Source organism: Sphaeroforma arctica (genome assembly GCF_001186125.1).
Source record: "Sphaeroforma arctica JP610 unplaced genomic scaffold supercont1.75, whole genome shotgun sequence".
Lineage (NCBI taxonomy): Eukaryota > Ichthyosporea > Ichthyophonida > Sphaeroforma > Sphaeroforma arctica.
The window spans coordinates 79,381-86,380 of NW_014040483.1; positions in this window are offsets into that span (position 1 = coordinate 79,381).

The following is a 7,000-nucleotide window of genomic DNA, read 5'->3' on the forward strand; positions in this document are numbered from 1 at the left end:
ATATATACGTATATATATATGACACAGGGACAGGCTTTGCATGTATACATAAGGAATACAATCATGTATTACAGTGTAAAAAGCGCAATTTGGTTTCGAGCACGTTTGCAATTTAGAGATTCAGTCACAATACACCCACCGGTTGAATACGTACATTATTGTGCACCGACTAACACCCGAAATGTCTGGTTGGAAACTACTCGGTATATTCAGATATGAACATATTCAGATTCAATACCCTCCTCGGTCAGTACATACGTTACATAGTCATATTTTCTAACGTCCTGTGCCAAACGCTCCGACGAGACAAACCTGAATATTCTGTGACACCAGACGGCTGGTGTCGGACCTGTTACACTGTTCATTGGGCGGCATAATGGGTAAACTATATTAACCATGCACAAGGGCTTCTATATGATTGATTATTAGCTGTAAGGTTCTTAGCCCAGGATGGTTGCTCTCGACAGTAGTTTGGGATTAGTGTGACATGATCTCTAGACGGATACTAATGATTATCACAACGTTGATAAAGAAAGAATTCTTGGGTGATTTCGCGTATCAACGAGAGTAATAGTGCGATGATTGCACACACCTTCGCGACAATATATTAACGACTATTTAGCTCTACTTCCGTGTTATGCGTATTCTGCTATGTTGCCTCATCACAAACTATATACACCATTACAGAGCTGCTAGAACATTTTGGTAAATACTTTGTCAATCGAGATACATGCACAACCATTTGCATCCATTTTATTCTACTCTTGCGTCTGTGGGTAATTTCAGTTTTTTTTAACCAAACATGCTCCAGTTATTTTATCCTATAATTTTTCCAGTTTTAAACATGGGAAAGCATTTTGCTTTATTTATTTATAGTGCTCAATGATATGGTGCCTAAGTTAAGTTGACGAATTGTAGATCAGTTAAATCGATTTATGAACGTTTATCCACTTGCGATTGTCGTTCATTGCATACCTGTAGCCTGATTAAACATGTACTGCAACTTTCAATTTCCTTCTTGCCAATAGCCAAACCTCCTGATGAAAAAAAAATACAACTCTTCAATTTGCCTTCTGATGAAAAAAAAATTTACAACTTTCCAATTTGACAATTTTCGCAGCCGTTCTAAATTTTAGTCTAGGAGGCTACAAAAAAAAAAGGTTTTTTAACATCAAAAAACAATAAAACATCTCTCCCCTGGCCCTCACACTGGGCCTGAGAGCCATGAGTCCTTGGGCTCCCTCCGAGTCTTCTGAGAAATGGGATAAAAAAATAAACGTAGAAATATTGTTTTTAGTATTTATAGAAACTAAAAACCTCCAGAAATTTTAATAAAGTAAAAAAACGTTAAATTTCGAAATAGGTGCATTTTGAAAGTCACACGAGGGCTCAAGCCTTCAAGGCGGTAATAATATTTTGTCCGTTGTTTTGGAGTTCCACGTTTTGTTAAAAATTTGTATTGGCTATTCTGATTTTGTCGCTCACTTTTGTCTAAAAAGAAAGGGCAGCTTTTAAAAAAGTTAAAAAAGAATAGCGATTTTCAAAATTTGAACATATGTAAAGTGTAAAAATTACGCAAAGTGATTATTTTATTTACATACGCCTTGCCAGTTGCCGTTGCGCTCTGCGGCTCGCGCGGTATTTTCAAAAAAAGAAACCCATTTCTGACTTTTGAGTTCTGTGACTCAGTCTGACTCTCTGAGGACTGAGAGAACTCTGAACTCTGAAGCCTGAGGGACTTACTACTGTAGCCTGATTGCAGGTGGGTGGAATATATCACCAATAAATATCACTTAATTTTAAACAAGTCAGAGTCTATTGGCGAAATTGTTTTCGGAGCACTGAAAAATTCACCAATCATATTACATGCCAATATACCCAAGCTTATTTCAACATGGCCCTCTGGATTTGGGTCTCGAGCAGAAATCGGGGTCGTAGCGGAAATCGTGAATTTATCGACACAGACTCAAATCCAGAGGGCCATGAATTGTTTCAATTAATAAAACGACCATAAAACAACAACAAAAAGGCTATGAATTTTCAATTTTCATACACATACCCCCCCAGGGGCCCCAGCGCCCCGCCCCCGGCCCGGCGCCCTGGTGGCCTGGTCCCCCCGCCACCAGCAGAGGTTAGTAGTAGAGAGAGTATTTAGGCCGGTTTTGCCATCTTTTGAAAATTCTGTGATGATAAATACACAAAGAGCAAAATACCTTACTCCGGTAACTAAATCCATAATTTTTTACGCGAGTCCATAATTTCTTCATAATTTCAAAATATTGCAGAATTTTTAATTTTATTTTTCAGTATTTCAAAACTTCAATATTTCATAAATTGTCAATTCCGCTGCTTTTGCCAATTCCAAATTCCAAATTTTACGACGTAAAAATATTGAAGCAGTATTTCATTTCGTTGTATATTTCTTTGAAAATGAATGAAGAAAGAGCATTATAATTTCGGAATACTCTTTGGCTTTTGAGCGTGAAAAAGCATACAACAAAACACCGCGGTTTTTTTAGTTTTTGACACTTCTATTTGTATATAAATTATGTATACGTATTCTCCAGTTCTATTATAACTTCATATTGTACGCTTTGTTGGGTAGTATGTGCGGGGAAACAAGCTACGATGAAGAGTGCGAAGAATTCCAGTTGCAAGTAAGTAAGCAGCATATGACTCGCTTATTTATAGTATCAACAACACAGAAAACACTATGTACGCTATAGGTGACTGTATAGAAAAACTCTATCAAATATATGGTTCAGGTGGACGCCGCGACAACGTATACAATAAGAATCACTTTCGTGGACTAGAGGACATTGAAAGCGTAATGAATAGTTCAAACCAGCGCGTACATAAACAGTGTTTGAGAATGCCTCCCGTTGTGTTTGAGAAACTTATTATGGAAATTAAAAAGGTATATAAACCTGATGGACGGGCTAATGTAGGAGTTCACGAGATGTTATATATGTGGCTTACCTTCGCAGGTCAAAAAAATGACACAGGCGTATTTAGCTCAAATATTTGGACGGAGTACACAGACGGTATTCAATGGGATAAGAAAGGCAATATACTACATCAATCTGGCGCTCTACAAAAATTATGTTGTTATGCCTACTAAAGACACTCCGGTACCATCCAAAATAAGAAATAACACTCGTTTCTGGCCTTTCATTAGCTGCGTAATTGGGGCACAGGATGGCTCACATATGCCAAATACTGTAAGAGAAGAAGACAGGAAAGGCTTTTTGACCCAAATGTTTTTGCGTGTGTGTCGTTAGATCGTAGTTGTCAGTTTACACTGTGCGGATCCATAGGGTGCGTACATGACGGTGCTGTCTACGAGAGGGTAGTGAGACCATCGGGATGGGAAATGCCTAAAGGTATGTATGTATGTGTTTATATGTATTTATACCAAATATTAATTGTACTCATACATACTCGCAAACACACTATTCAGTGACCATGTAGTGCCTAACAACTGACTATCCTTTGTCGACTATGTAATGTGTACCAACTGGCTATATAGTGAATATGTAGACGTGCACGTTGTCCATACGGAAGGGTACCTATTCGTACGTGTGCGTATGTACTCATACGTACTTGTACGTACTTGTACATGTGTGTACGTACTCTTACGTACTCATACATACTCATACATACCGACTCGTACATACAAGTACGTTCCCATGCGTTCGAATATGGTGTACATACGTACTCGTACGTATAGGTACGAATAAGTACGTATTCAAACGTACTTGTACGTACTCATACGTATAAGCACGTACTAATATGTACATGTACGTACTTATACGTACTCGATCGTGTACATACGCGCACGTAACACAAGTATGTACTCATATATACTCACATATACTGTTCAGTAACTATGTAGGGATAATATTATTTATTTCAAAAATGACAAGTATGTATGAAAGAATGTACGAACATATGGTATGGCTCTCATAGTCGCTTTAGTGGTTCAGGAAAGATTGATGGGAAGAAGTGGTCAGTAAATTCACGTTTGAAGCTTGGGCCAAGTGAGTCGACAATGGAAGAAATGTGCTGAGTCAATTCAGGCTGGTGTTGACAAAACACTGTTACTATCGAATGTTCCATATATTCGCTTGCTGACCTACTAAGTAGAGTACCCACCTCTGTGATACGGATCGGGACTACGCCGTGTAGTGCCGCGGAATGGGTTAGTGCAGAGTAAGAAATACCGAGAAGGATCAGGTTATCCGTCATAATCCGGTCAAGAAGTGTAATAAGCCGGGCCTCCACATTAGACTCTTTATATAAACGTACTCTTAAGCAGTACGCAAATTATAAACGTACTATTAATGGTACGAGGAATTTAAGTTTCCTAAATATACTCTTAATAGTACGACGAACTTAAGTCTCCTAAATGTGCTCTTAATAGCACGAGGAACTTAAGTTTCTTAAAATGGGTTTTAATGGTTTTATTAATTAAACCTTTTCCATTTAACATATCAGATATTTGGATGAGGCCATTAAAAGGCCTCAGTAAAATACCAAACATAAAAGAGTTGGTCTAGTTCTATTAATAGAGCTTTATTTACTTTCCAATTTTATTTATATCTGAATACTTCGGTAGCGAGACGGCTCAACCGAATATAGGTTTCTAGGGACTATTAACGTTACCTAGTTGATCCTCTGATAAGCCAACCAGATGTGCCAGTCTGATGAAGGCTAAGTCGGTAATTTTTGATAGTGGCAAGTTATTGGTTCAGACAATAACTAAAGACGTCAAGAGTATTTTTATTTTTATTTATTTTTTCTAAAGATAGGATTTTATGAGTCTATCGGATTCGCCCCAGAATAGAGCGACAACGAAACACTAAATAAAATCCCCTGGGCGGAAACAGTACTGAGAGGATTATATATAGGCAATGTCTCAGCCTCACAATCCCTCAGAGTATTGCTGTTTTCACGAGGCAAACCTAACTTTATTAAACGTCTCATTCCGTTTATTTATATCGATATTTACACGATATATAGAATTTACCTACGCGTTTATTTATTCTAAGGCATTAGTATCGCCTTTATTAGACCGAATCTTACAGAAGCGAGGTAGGGGTAAGCCAATGCCGCACCAGACCACGGATGAATTCGGTATGTGTTGGCTGGCCTGGATCGGAAGTATCATAGTCGGAACCAACAAGCGCGATGATTTGGTTTGAACCGATATTTGGAAGTAGTACTTCAACAGCGTGATTAGCCGGGGTATGGGGAACATCTGTTGATGTGTTAGGGACGGGTGAGGGTACGGTGGTTCTTCAACATGGAGAAAAGATCCAAGGTGTTCGTGGAGGGTCCAGACACCGTGGAAGTCGTGGCACTCCTGTAATTGCTGAAGGAGGTCAGGGCCAATGGGCGGCAGTTTCGGGCCTACCAAGATGCATCGAATCAGTTGTTGGATGCAGGTAAAGTGGCTGGTAGTGAACTTGTGGCTACCGGGGCAGACAAGGCAGAGAATGTAGTGTCTACAAACTGAATATCGATCGACTATGTAGTGTGTGCAAACTGACTATATCGTGATTATGTAGATGTGTGCGTCCATACGTATAGATACGTACTTGTAACTGCGCGTACGTATCTATACGTACTTGTACGGACACGTACGTGTGCATACGTACTCGTTCTTGTACGTACGCACACGTATGAATATGTACGCGCAGGTACGAGTACGTACACTATTCAGTGACTATGCAATGTCTACAAACTGACTATTCTCCGACTATGTATTGTTTACAAACTGACTATATAGTAATTATGCAGATGTTTATTTACTTTGATTATTCATCTGTATGCTATTGTTACAGGGAAATGTGCCTTAGCCGACATAGTGTATCGTCTTACTTGGCATTGCCTTGTTCCCTATAAAGGCACAAGGTACCATTTGAATGATTTTGGTAACGGTGCTGACAGGCCACGCGATCACAAAGAGCTTTTCAATTTACTCCATAGCACTTTAAGGAATGCAGCAGAGTGCGGGTTCGGGATAGATAAAAAGAGATTTCCAACTCTTAAAACTGCGTGTGAGCTAAGTTTGTATGACGGAACTCAGTCCGCATTCTTTTACTCTATCTTTGTCGATTCTAATTTTATTCGGGCGCATGACCCTCGTTGCGACGAGGAGAAATGGAGTGACAATGATGGTGATTTCGAAGATGACACCATGGGTATGTTCGACGACTACGAATCAATACAAGAACAAACACAAGGTATGTATATCTGAACACTTTATTTGTGACCAATCTACATAATATTTATAAAAGTATACATTATGTTGTAACATTGTTGTGTGGTTGTCAATACATTACCTATATATTTACATCAGGAAGGTGTTCTGCCTCATCCTCGACCGAACCCGGTGGTAGCATAACATTTACAAATGTTGCTATAGTACCGTCAATACAATCATGTAGTAACTTTAAATTCGGCAGAATACGTACTACAATCGCGTCACTTCAGGGGTTACCCTCCGAGTCCAAGCCATAATCAGCACCATTTGGGTAAACTTGTGGACGGTATTGTGGCAATTCAATCCAGGCCTTGGTACGATTACCTTCTGTGCCGAATATGCGGGACCAATCCTCGCAGGTGTAACTGTTAGTAGTAGACAAGTGTGAGTGACATGATTATATACATAAAGCATTATTTCAAATCGATATTGTTGGAGTACACACACATTATACACACATACGCACGTACAAGTACGTACGAGTGTGTACACAAGTACGTACGAATAGGTATGAGTACATACCTATACGTACAAATAATTATACGTACATACAAGTACGTACCGGTAAGTATGAACGCTCACGTCTACACAATCACTATATAGACAGTTCGTAGACACTACATAGTCCTGATATAGTCGGTTTGTAGACTCTACAAGTACGTACAAGTATGCACAAAAACATAGTCGTACATACGCACACGTACAAGTACGTACGTGTACGTACGTGCATAT